The 13506-nt window shown below is 49.6% G+C and overlaps 1 non-coding gene across 1 annotated transcript; it reads right to left on the bottom strand.

Annotated features, from left to right (window-relative positions):
• Window positions 1-1889: 1889 nt before the first annotated feature.
• TRNAC-GCA lies at window positions 1890-1961 on the bottom strand. The gene has a single exon. It is a non-coding gene; the product is annotated as a tRNA-Cys (tRNA).
• Window positions 1962-13506: the final 11545 nt, after the last annotated feature.

The following is a 13506-nucleotide window of genomic DNA, read 5'->3' as shown; positions in this document are numbered from 1 at the left end:
GAGAACTACTAGGCTACAGCAAAGGCCCAGCTTCTCCGTGCAACACGTGGAAGGGCTCGCAGAGCTTCCAGCATTATGCTGAGAGAATCTTCTCTAAGGCTCCCGCGTGTCATAGCAGAAAACCAGAGGCAAAACTGGATCTTGCAGTTGCTGCATTCAGTTAAATGCACAGCCTCCCTGGACTCTCATGTGAAGGCTGGGGCATTTTTCAGGAAAGAACAGCAATCCAAGAACTGTAGAGAGAATTTGTGAGAAGATGTGGAGAATTCACAACAAACATCCAAACAAACTCCAAACTCTGCCAAATCTCCATGATAGCAAAAGCAGCCTCCTCTCCTAGCTGATGAAGTGTCTCATAGAACTCCCAGCAGCCCTGGCCCCTGCCCACCAAATGCCAAAGCTGCCCACTCATTGTAGTAACAGAAAATATCTAGGGGCTTTCCCACCCATCGGGACCCCTGTGCCACAAGTCTGGAATCTACGTGGCCTTTGACTACAGCAAGGGACAGACACCACGTGTCCCTGTGGATGTGTCTTGTCAGGGAAGGAGCCCGGTTTGCCTGTGTTCTGACGTGCCTGCGGCGGTGGCTCAGCCACTGGAGGGAGGGATTCCTCATCCCAGTTCAGAAGCCCCTTTGGGCCTGGGCTTTGGACCCCCAGACAGACAGGCTTATGCCCAATCCCTATCCCTCATATGTGGTGACCTGCTGAGTGACGCCTTCTGAGACAACTGGGCTGCTCACCAAGAGGGCAGCTTCCACCTCCTCTAGGGTCAGCCCTGCAGTCCAAGGCCTTGAATTTGGCCTTGGTATAAAAGAGGAGGAAAAGGTAGAAAATGGAAAAAAAGGGCCAGGCTGGGTGGCTCCCGTCTGTAATCTCGGCACTTTGGAAGGCCGAGGCAGGCGGATCACCTGAGGTCAGGAGTTCGAGACCAGCCTGGCCAACATGGCAAAACCCCGTCTCTACTAAAAATACAAAAATTAGCTGGGCATGGTGGCGCATGCCTGTAATCTCAGCTACTTGGGAGGCTAAGGCAGGAGAATAGCTTGAGCCCAGGAGGCAGAGGTTGCAGTGAGCAGAGATCACGCCATTGCACTCCATCCTGGGCTACAGAACGAGCTCCATCAAAAAAAAAAAGAAAAAGAAAAAAAAGAAAAGAAGCAAAATCCAGCCGTCGTCTAAAGGGTGAGAGTGAGGGTGGGGTGGAGGGGGGTTGATTTTAGAATAAATGTGCATGAGGAAGAGGCAAAGGAAGGAGAGATGTAGCAGATGATCATTCCAGCAAGAAGTGATGTCAAAGCTCACACACTCAGCTTGAGACAGAAGGAGGAGAACGGACCACACAGTACAGAGGAGGCTCAGGGACTCAAATGAGGGGTCAGTGGGAGAGGGATAGAGCCAATGGCCAGAGAGGGTCGGTTGGTATGAGATAGGTCTGCTAGGACGTGGGACCTGACCTGGAGTAAACAGAAACTATTGTGGGTTTCAGGAGGATCCCTCCCCTGGGCAGGCCACATCCCCAAGCAGTGTCCATTGGGAACTCATCTGAAGTGGGTTTCTAGCTTAGAGGAAGAACATTTGCCTGCAGGTCAAGAGGTCCATGGTGCAAATTTAGTGCCTCTTAGTGCTAGACTTTCAACTGGAAGTCAGTTGGGTGATTTCCGGGGACCGGGGCGGGGGAAGGGGGGCAGGCGGGCATCTCGTTGGGCCTGTTGAGGGCTCAGCAGATGGGGAGTACGAGCAGAGGGGGCAGCAGGCCTGGTCATGTCTTGCCCAGGGTTGGGTTAATAGAGAGAGCCCAAGACCAGCCATGTGGAATTTGGCTGTGACCAAATTGGGAGGAGCGTGTGATCCAGGACCCGCTTTGGTGATTAAAAGTAAGACAGGGTAGGGGGCACCTGGATTTGAACCAGGGACCTCTTGATCTGCAGTCAAATGCTCTACCCCTGAGCTATACCCCCAGGCCCAGGGAGAGGGTGTAATTAATACCCTTTTCATGTGTCAACACACCAAGAACAAGACTCAGCTCTGCAGGTTGGGATGTCCAGGCCAGTTCTGTCTCTCTGAATTCTGGCCTCTCTCCTGTCACTAACACTTCTTTTCCCATCACTTCTGTGTGGACCTGGCTGAGGACACCCTGGTGGCCTTGTTGACCTTTGTGACTGGAAAGACCCTTCAAGTCATCCAGATAATCCTCTTTGACAGTAGCAGTTGTTGAGCATCATGTGAGGTGTGCTAGACTGGGGACAGAACTCTAACTGGGCGACACCACCCTCCCATGCACCGCGAGGAGGCCCAGTGCCTGTGTCTGGAGCTTGTATTTGACATACAATACTATTCATGATAATTTGCCAAGTGATAAGCAAATTGCTTTTGTAAAAGAAAGTTACTTAAATAATAATACTCAGTATTACAAAACTGTGGCACATATATACCATGGAATACTATGTGGCCATAAAAAAAGAATGATAATAGACCAATAGTTAATGGTAACCCCCTGGCAGCAGGTGAAGAGACCAGGGAGTGGGTGGGGGAATCTTCTCTTTTCCAATTTACGTGTGATAACTCAAATATCCATGTTTCCAGCCTTCCAGGTACTGAGACTTCTGGGTGGTTAAAAATAAAAGACAGAAATTGATAAAATATTCCCCAGGAAGTCTTCTCTGCCTCCTGCAGCTGGCATTGTCCTAATTCCTCCTCCTTCTTCAGATCCTCCCAGGCTTTCTCTCATCCAGTTCCTCTGCCCCGTTCCTTCCAGGCAGCTCTCATCCCTCCCGGTGTTCAGCCCCTCCCCTCTGATGCTGTCACTCTTTTTTCACACAGCAGTTGTCCACTGTCCACCCGGCTGGAACATCACGATGGGGGTGGTGAGTCTGAGGGCAAAAGGCACCCACGATGGGCCAGGGGCATCCCTGCTGCCTGTGTCCTGTGCCCAGCACCCAGGCCCTGACCCCCTGTCCCTCAGCCACACTTGAGTTGAGTCCCATGGCACCCCCTTCCACACCTGCCTTCTCCACCCTGACCTACCACCTACCCAGAGGCGTCTCGGATGGTGAGGACCTAGTATAGTCAGGTAGTACCATGTCCAAGGAGGTGTATAAACTCTGCAGGAATCAGTGAAAATAAAATGCCAATGCTACCCTCCCGAGTCAGCTGGGGCTTACAATCAGGTCAAAATGATGGTTTCAGCATTATTAAAGGCAGAGAAAGGTCTTTCTAGTCATACCTCGAGGAAGATGATCAAGGAAGGGATAAGTCCCCTTCTCAGTGATAAAACCACATATACAGCAAGAGAAATAGACAAGTCATCTTCCCTATATGAGGGAGATGGCTGAGTTGTGGTGGGGGCAGCAGGGCAGTTGCTAGGAAGCCCTCCTGAAGAGCAAGAAAGAGAGCAACTAATGCAGCTCTTGTACAATTCCAATGGCCCTGTATGAAGAAGGAGGAATCTGCAGGCCTCTCTGCCTAAAATGGTCCTACAACTCCAAGTACCAGGCGAGCTCCTGTCTTCTCAGTCTGGGTCTCACTGTGGTGGCCCTAAAAAGAGTCAGTGACTGTCCTTGGGAGATGGCTTCCTGCACTGAGTGTGCCCGTGGAAGTAGCCAGCTGTGTGCAGCTCATGCTGGAGCGAACGTCAACAAGGAATCGACTGCACACCGTGGCCACCCTACCCCAGAGTCCCCTCTTCCTCCTACATTAGAATTCCCCTCGGAAACTGCCCTAAGCTTCCAATAGGGAAATTACATAAATTACTCAGACCAATGTGCTAACTGTAAGGAGACTAGAAGGTTAGCAATAATTGGAGTCCTTATACCAGCATATAGACAATTTTACATGGCATGGGAACTCCAGGCATGACTGACCTTGCCAGGGGGTGGCTCTTCACAAAACCAGAGGTAGTAAGAAGACCTAAGAGGCCAAGGCAGTAAAAGTGTAGATGAAAAGAAGGCAGTTGGGCAAATTTTCCTCTCAAATTTCCCTGCCCCACCTTCCGGAAACTATGCAATATTGCCCTCAGCAAGGAAGAAGAGAGCAGACGGGCAAGCCTCTTTCGTGATGGCAAATTCCACCTTCATAAAAGAGAACTTGTCTCCTCTGGTGGGCATGGTGTGGTGAAGACTGGCTCCAGTGTCCCAAAGTGGCAGTCTAGGGCATATCTAGGACTATCTAGACTGTCTAGATAATAGAATCTCTAGAATGATCTCCTCTCGGGGGTCCTAAAAGAGGTTGGGAGAGTGAAACACACACAAGGCACAGACAGAGGCAGCCCAAGGAGACCACAGGGATCAGTGAGAGTTTCCTGGGGCGGGAGTCACTACCTGCCTCATCTCACTGTGCAGAAGCCTTAGCTGGGCAAAGCACCAGCTTCTATGGCTAAAATGGACAGTAGGTGCCCTGGAAAAAGCCAGCAGGATGGCCACACTACCCAAGAGAGAATTTTTCACATCAGCCCCAATGGGATACACACTACTTATGCATAATAACTACCACAAATATTTTACCTTACCAATACGCCATGAATGAAACATCACTTCCTCAAGGAAAGTGTCCTTACTTCCTGCAATCGCTTTGATATCCCAGTAATAGTCTTATAATATCCCTGCATCTTACCATCTAGTATTTCTCATATTTTCCATTTTTAACTTCTGTGAACATTTGCACATCTTGATCTACTCCTCTAGTTTCAAGAGCCCATGTCTGTTTCACTTGCCATTGGGATAGGTTGTGTACAGACATGGGCTTTCCCTCTGGATTAGATGGGAGCAATTGGAGGATTTCTTGCAGAGGAATGACATAAACTGATTTCATCCTCTGGCTGGCCTGAGGGCACTAGAGGACATGTATGGAAGCAGGGACACAAGTTCAGGAAGTTGTCACCATAACCTGGATGAGAGATGATTGTAGCTTTGTCTGATGGTGGAGGCAATGAGAAGTGGTCAGATTTTGGATATATCTTGAAGCAGTGTGAACAGGATTTGCTGATGATTTGAGAGCAGGGTGTGAGAGAAAGGGAAAAGTCAAGGATAATGCCAAGGTTTTCTGTCCTGAGCACCCGGCGGGATGGAGTGGCCATTCTCTGAGATGGCCATTCTCATTGCAGCAGAAATGAAATTTGAGGGGGTGGTGGAAGTCAGGAGTTCAGTCTGTGATGTATTAAATTGAATCCATCTGTTAAGTGGTCTAATGGAGATGTCAAAAATGAAGCTGGAGTTCGAAGGGGAGGTGTTGGCTAAAGATATAAATTTGAGGGTCGTCATCCCATTAAAGCCACAGGATGGAATGAGAGCACTGAGGAAGTGTGAGTGAAAAGAAAAGTGGTCTAGGAACTAAGACCTGGGCCCTCGAATGTTTAAAAATGGGGATGTTAAGGAGAAACCAGCAAAAGAGATTGAGGAAAAGTGGCAGAGAAGTACAAAGAAAACAACAGAAAAAGAGTGACAGCCCCAATGTCGATTGAAAACAAAAATGCTACTGAAGGCTTGAATTAAAGATGAGAATCACCCATGACACGTGGTCACCGAGGACTGTGACAAGCACAGTCTCAGTGAAGTGGAGCACTTGGGTGGGTGTTCTCCTGGGAAGCCCTCCTGACCCTCCTGATGGGTGGGACCCCTGCCACATGCTCCATGGCACCTATATGTCTATCAAAGCACACACAGTTTGCCATAATTGCTGCAAAGATGTGCCTGTAGGGTTCCCTGTATATCGTAAATGGCCAATACATATATGAATATGCTGAAATGTGTCAACAAAAAAGAGAGGATATATTGATGGAATGAGATCCCAGGGAAAGCCAAAGCGTGGATAAAGAACACAGGATGTGCTCTAGAGAGGAGCAGGCAGGCTTTTCCTCTTAGCTTGGAGGGGATCAGGTGTACAAGGATGGATAAAAAGGCAGACTTGCAGGGAAAGGCTAAGGAGGAAGGAGACTGTTTACAGAGTACCTGGAGGGCTGGCGGGCTTGGGTGGAGGAGCTGAAACAGTAATGGGGATACAGGAAGGAGACTGCCCCGAGAGACCGTTTCCACTAATAGAAGGCATTGGAGGGCAGGGACGGGAAAGGGGCAAGTACCCAAGTTCTAGGCCAAAGCTCTAAGTGTTTGTGAAACTGGAACAGCAAAAGCCACTTCTTAAAAAATGTAAGTTTTTGTGAGTACAAAGTGGTATATATATTTATGGGGCACATGAGCTGTTTTGAAAGAGGCATGCAATGCGAAATAAGCTCATCATGGGGATTGGGATGTCCATCCCCTCTAGCATTTCTTGTTTGAGTTACCAATGCCACTTTTTGGAGGAAAAAAAGAGTACTAAATAAAATATTCGAATATCTTGTTAACAAAAGGAATCTGCTTTAATGAAAAGAAAATTAGGAAGCACGTCACCAAAGATAAAAGAAGTTTTGTTATTCAGGCTCCTACATCTTATACTAAAAAGAAAGGTCACAGAATACAGAGTATTTTCAACTCAGAGGAGTAGAGCAATGCGCCATTTGCTAAATGATCAAATTAGATAGAGCCTCAAGTGACACTACACTTGACCAGGCTCTGTCTTCAATGCCTGCTTCTCTGTTGTGTTTTCCTGCCATTCAATGTAAAGATAGTAAGACTTTCTTGCTTTCAGATAGTTTTATTACAGGAACGTGTTTTTAACCTATCTAAAATATAAACTTCTGTTGTGTACATAAATCTGAATTATTAAATGTATTTTAGGTACTTTTTTAAAAGGTTCATAAAACATGATTAGTATAAGGGATACTAAAAATCATGAATTGTGCTTCTGAATTCTATGCTGTGTAGCTGAACCTCCATGAATTTTGAGATTTTGTACCAAAAAAGCTGTTTGTTGTCCAAAGCATAGAACGCCATCACATCCTTTAGCTTTTGAGATGGTTGATATAATTCAATAATCCCTTCTGCAGAAGTTTGCTTTTAAAGCTTAAATATGACATAAAATTGCCTTTGATAGTTGCAAAATTTAAACACAACATGGAACTTTACTTATATTTTAACCTGTTGACATTTCATCCTTTGCAGACTCTCTTGGCCTTATAAGGGCTCACTCACTGAGCTATAAATCCTCGTGGTTTGTCTTGGAATTAGAAGACCAATACCACCCCATCCAGGGGGAATGCCTGGATTGAAAAGGGGAAAAATTAAGACAACTAGGAAACGCTGAAATAGCCTTTGTTCCTGGAAGATGCTGTTCTGGTCCAGTTTTTTTTTTTTTTTTTTCTCTCCAAGATGGAGTCTCGCTCTGTTGCCCAGGCTGGAGTGCAGTGGGGCGATCTTGGCTCACTGCAACCTTCGCCTCACTGCAACCTCTGCCTCCCAGATTCAAGAGATTCTCTTGCCTCAGCCTCCGCAGTACCTGGCATTACAGGCACGTGCCACCACGCCTGGCTAATTTTTGTATTCTTATTAGAGATGGGGTTTCACCATGTTGTCCAGGCTGGTCTCGACCTCTTGACCTCGTGATCCACCCACCTTGGCTTCCCAGAGTGCTGGGATTACAGGTGTGAGCCACCTCACCCAGCCCCAGATCCAGTTTCAAGTACTGTACACTTAAGTGTGAAAGGAAAATAAATCCTGGGGCCCCCAAATCACTAACCTAAAGGGAAAAGTCAAGCTGGGAACTGCTTAGGGCAAATCTGCCTCCCATTTTATTCAAAGTCGGCCCTCTGCTCACTGAGATAAATGCATATCTGATTGCCTCCTTTGGAGAGGCTCATCAGAAGCTCAAAAGAATGCAACCATTTGTCTCTTATCTACCTGTGACCTGGAAGCCCCCTCCTTGCTTTCAGTTATCCTGCCTTCACCTCAAGTTGTCCCACCTTTCCAGACCTAACCAATGTACATCTTACACATATTGACTGATGTCTCATGTCTCCCTAAAATGTATAAAACCACCACATTCTACCCTCACCATTTGCTGGTTCCAGAAAAAATGAAATCTTTACCCTAGTGTCTAATAGAAAAGAAGTTAAAATGTAGGCACCTATTTAAAATGTCAAAATTGAAAAGCCGGAGGGGTTATCTGGATTTGAACTGGTGTCCTGTTGGATCTGCAGTCCAATACTCTATCCCTGAGCTATACTCTATCCTGCTATTGTGTGGGTTAATTAATATCTTTGACTTTTATAGTCATACCCAGATTACCAGGAACCTATGAGCTGCCACTTCAAAATGGAAGCTCATAGGAGCTGCCAGACCCACCTGAGTGAAAACTCATTGACCTTGTGCATAACAAGAGGCAGTCTCTCCTCCTCAGATACCCCGGATCCTGTGTCTTCCCTGCCTTGAGTCCCTGGGTTGGGGCAGCAGCCTGCAAAAGCACTGCTAGAATGACCTTCAGAGTCAACCTCTAGTGCCTGTCATGATGGGCACCTACAAAAGAAACTCCGTGTGACTGAGGTGTCTGTTCTAACACACTTAATGACAGAGTTGGGTCTGGCTCTCCTGGCCCAGTATTCCATTCAGGGCACTTTCAACACAACTGCAATCTAGGACAAAAGATGATTCTTCCAGCTCCACTTCTTCAGTTAATATACATGGAGAATGATGGAGAAGGAGCAACTCCAAGAAATAGTGAGAAGGTGGTAGCTGAGTAGATTTTGGAATCCCCAAAAGCCTTAAAAGGACCAATGTTAACCTAGTTTCAAGGACCAAAAAATGCTGCAGGAGAACAACCCCACTTGACTCTTTCATTGTTTTTTTAAGCGACAGGGTATTATACTGTTACCCAGGCTGGAGTGCAGTGAAACAATCATAGCTCACTGCAGCCTCCAACTCTTGGGCTCAAGCAATCCTCCCACCTCAGCCTCTCAACTAACTGGGACCACAGGTGTGTGCCACCATACCCAGTTAATACTTTCTATTTTTATTTTTTTGTAGAGCAGGCGTCTCACTATATTGCTCAGGCTAGTCTGAAACTTGGGGTCTCAAGCAATCCTCCTGCCTTGGCCTCCCAAAGTGCTGGGATGAGCCACTGCGTCCAGCCTCCCACGTGACCTTTCTGATGGCAAGCAGAGCCCGGTCTCTCTTAGAAGGAACACATGGAGTAACACTTCGGTTAGCTTGTTTTCACCTCCTCAGCTATGCCAAGGCCCTGCCTCTCCTCTTGTCACAGGAGCTGGTAAACTGTCCCTTCTGTGAACTGTCTTTTCCTCCTACTGGAATTGTCTCCTTTACCCACAGGCCTTTTGCCTTGTAGCCCTGGCAACCTTCTCAGAAGGCAGCAAAGCCAGCCACTCCTCTCCACTTCTGGTCCGAGGACCTGGGAAACACTGAATTCCACAGTGATTTCTATGATGATGATAAATTCCTTCAAGGGACACACAGATGGTCACTTAAGTCCAGACTGCACTTTGCCCCACTGCTCACGTCCTCCAGGACACACCATGAAAGCACTAGTTTCCCTAGGGGCCATATTGCCATGGAGATAACACCTCTGTCTCCTCAAACAGGAATAAGCCGCTTTTCCAAGGTAATCCGGGAGTAGCTCTTCCAGGCAACATGGCAGGGACTTGCCAACACATTGTTGTCTTGATAATAGAGGTAAATTATTATGCAGGGTGACCCACAAGAAGGCCACAGTGAGAGAGGAAGCAGTGGTCTTCTACTGGGTCCCGTATCAAGTGGTGAAAGGAAGGCTGGACTCAGGGACATTTGCAGAATGATCTAGTCCCATCTCCTCACTTTACATGTGAGGCAAGGGCTGACTGACTTGCCCAAGGATCTCGACTGGTTAATGACAGAACTGACAGGTCTCCTGATTTCCAGTTCCCCCTACAATCTCCCTGGTGCACACGTCCCAGCCTAGACAAGGCTTGGGTATGTTTGATGTCCCTGCTGGCTTTTTTTTTTTAATCCAGGACATTACAGTGAAGCTAAGGAAGCTTCAGAGTGCCTTCCCTGCACCAGCTCTGTGCCTCCTTCTAAATTTGTAATTTTATGAGGCTTTTTCTTAATAATGTTCTTCCTGATTACACAAGCTTCAGACCCATAAAACACGAGTCCACCCCTATGAGAGGAGATGTGTTACTTGAGAGGGGAAGGAATCATGTGGAAGAGCTGAAGGGAAAAAAAAAACAGAAAAAACCTGGGGCAGGTCCAGGGACATTCTCCTACAGCTCATGGGGTGAGTAGGGTGATTTTACTCTTTGTGGGATTTACTCCAAAAGACAAAATGATGCCAAGGGCTCCAGGCAGCAAATCTCTAAACCCCCTCATTTGAGGGACAATCGCCCAGAGATGAGAGGCATCGGAGAATAGCTAGGTTGTGCCTGTGACCCGAAGAAGCAAGTCGGACGCAGGAGCATTGGCAACACTATGAGTAAGGTCTTCCCCCACACGACTCCTGGGGCGATTCCATCTTTATACACAAACAAGAATGCAACCCGGATGATGCCCGGGCTGTACTGAACATACAGCCCACGCTGATGAAGAGAAACTAGGGGAGAATGTTCAGATCCCAGTCCCTAGGCCTGGCAAGCCCCACAGACTCCGCACCCCATGTCGCAGTTTCCCCAGCTGGAAAGAGCCCCACTCAGCCTAGGAATCTGAAAGGCAATGGGCCTCTGTAACCACGTGGGGGCCCCCGTTCAAGGCGCCCTCCATCCCCAGCCTCTTAAGGACTTTTACATTTTTATTTTTCTCTCCTTGTTTAAAAATACTATCCTTGTTATTGAAAAATGAAAACATGAATTGGAAAAATAAAATGCATAAAAACGGCCTGTGCTCCATTAAAGAAAACGACTTTGTTGACATGTTTGCTTCCAAACTTTCAAAACTATAGATACACATATACACAGTATATAATGCTACATATGATGCCATATATTGTTTTAAAGTGTTAATTTTAAAACAAAAACAGGATCGTTCTGGACAGGTTTTTTCTCTTAAAATATCATGAACATCTGTCCATACCAAGTTCTTCCCCAAAATAATGTTCAATGATGGTATTGCGTTCCATTGCTCATGCCATTAAAAAATATTTACTGTAATAAACACATGGTAGAAAATGCTAAGTGGCGTCTACTGGTATATTCCTATTGTTCGAAGTATTTATTCCACTTCAAACACAGATGGGGATGAGTTACAGCTGCCCCCCGAAAACAGCCCAAACCTCCAGGCCCAGGACCTCGGGCGGCAGAAGTGCCTGTTCGGCCGCGCCGGGGCCCAGCTGGGCGAGGGGGCCGCACTGCCCGCGGTCACCGGGGAGGGCCCTGCGTGGAGGCCCCGGCTCGCCCGCGGGCGCGGCCAGGCGGGTCTCATGAGGGGGACTCTTTTGGTAACCGAGTCCCTCGGCCTGGGTCGCGGGTCCAGCGCAGTGACTGCGCGCGCACACTCGGCAGTCGGGGAAGGGGCGAGGGGTCGGCCAGGGGTCGCGGGGTCAGCTCCGGGTCGCGGGCCAGGCGGGCGTCGCGCCTGCAGTTCGCCTCCGGAGCTGCAGGTGGGGCTGTGCGGCTGCCTGCCTCCAGGAAGCCTCATGTGCCTTCGTCGGCCGCGCCGGCTCCCAGGGTACAGTGCGGACCCGCCAGGCGCTAAAGGCGTTGACGCGACTGCGGGCGGCGCCGGGAAGAGCAGCGGCGGCGGAGGCAGGGCTGGGCGGGTGCAGCCTGCGGAGAGCACTGGCAGGCAGGGCCTGCGTGGGACCGCGCGCAGCAGCGGCGACGACTTTATCCGGGCCGCGGGGGACAGCGCAGGGCCATGGAGGAGGCGGCCGCAGCTCCGGTAAGGGCGACCAGCGCGCGCACGGACTCGCGGCCTGGATGCCCCGGGCGACCCGGCACACGGGGGTTCCACGAGCCGGGCTGTACTACCGCGCCTGGGGCTCCGGGGAACAGGGCCGCGGGGTCTGCCGGGGCCTACTGCGCTTGCCAGCCGGGCCCCCCACTCCGGGCCGAGCCCGAGCGCTGGCGGAACGGTTGTCCCCGCCCCGGGCCGACCCAAGGCCCTCCGGGGCTTCCTGCCCCCGCCCCAGCCGCTGAACCCTACATCTGCGTCCCCCGCACCCGAGGCTCCTTTTTCTGCCTGGCGCTCGGCCTGTGGGTCCCTCCCCCAGCTCCTCCCTGTGGCTTAGTGGTACCTGGGAGTTGTGCGGCTTCGAATCCGCGTCTACCGACACCCCTTACGTGCCCAGCTCCCCAGGCTCGGCGCGGAAGGGAATATAGAGCCAGGTACTGCACCAAGCCCTGTTGAGGCCTTAGTCTGTCCTCCTGTCCTCACAGCAAGCCTGTGGGATGGGTACCGGTGTTATCACTGTCATGCAAAAGAAAAACCTGGGGCTTAGAGAAGTTAACTTGCCCAGGCTCGCACACCTGGAAGTGTGAAAAGACACACAGTGGCTGTGTGTTCAAGGACCAAGCAGACAGGTACGCGGGCAACAATCGTGCAAAACAGAAAAGGGCGCCCAGGTGGAAGCTTGCGGTGGGCTCCGAGGGAAGGAGTGTCAGGGGGCCTCTTGGTACCGCTGCTCACCCCTCCTGGCCTGATGCCCCGCGCCTCTGTGATTTGAGCCGAGCTTTTAGGGAAGGCTAGGATTTCCCGCCCAGCTAGACCGGTGGTGCTTCCAGGGAGGGAGGAGTGCCTGGGCAAAGGTGTAGAGAGACGGGACAGTGCAGGGCGTGTGCAGGCACCGAAAGGAGTCCATGAGCCTGGAGAAGATGGTTTTGGTTTGGAGGCAGTGGGAAAGGAGTCTGCAGAGAGAGACTAGGAAGGGGCTTGCATGCCTGGATTTCATCCTGCGGGTGGGCGGCCAGTGAGGGATCGGGCTCTTCTTACCATCAGCTCCTCTCAAGCAAAGAGTTTCGGCTTCCCGGCAGGAGTCTAAGGACAGCCCCACATATTCCAGCCACTTGTCAGTAAGAAGCTGGGCTGGAGTGAGCAGTGCACAGTCGCCACCTCCCACCACATAGTGTGAAGGCCTTACACAGAGTTTCCTGGCCCCATCAGAATTGTAAGAAACCCAGGCACCTTGTTATCCATCTGTAAAAGACTAATATTTTCTTAATAAAGTAGTTTATGCAGAGGTCCCTTTCATGCCACACAAAGACTGTAATAATGCACGTGGAGGATCGGTAGGATTTCAGTGGATGGGGAGCTGGTGACCAGTTGAAGCTTCTGGAGTAAACTCTTGGCCTTTGACTTCACGTGGCAGGGACTGATCTAAGAAAGGAGAGGTGAGGGAACAGTGGCCTTAGGTGGAGGGCGAACTCAAACCCAGAACCAAGCAGGCCCACCCGGACTTGTAGGACCACCTACTCCTTGAGAGCAAGACTCCCACCCACATTGGGGTTTTTGCCTAGAAACAGTTCAGGTTGTCCAGAACATCCCAGCCTTGAAGACCTCTTAGAGTTCTACCTTCTTTGGGTCCTGTTTCCCTCCAAACAGCCAGACAGGCCCTTGAGTACTGTCCTGGACAAGTTTTTTTCTGCTTCTGCTCAAACTCTCCTTTTGTCTCTATTTTTTAAGGTATCTATTCACATTGTATTTCTCAGTGACTTTC

This window comes from Nomascus leucogenys, chromosome 13, assembly GCF_006542625.1.
Source record: "Nomascus leucogenys isolate Asia chromosome 13, Asia_NLE_v1, whole genome shotgun sequence".
Classification (NCBI taxonomy): Eukaryota; Metazoa; Chordata; class Mammalia; order Primates; family Hylobatidae; genus Nomascus; species Nomascus leucogenys.
The sequence above is the reverse complement of the archived record's forward strand: the minus strand, read 5'-3'. Positions and strand labels throughout refer to the sequence as shown.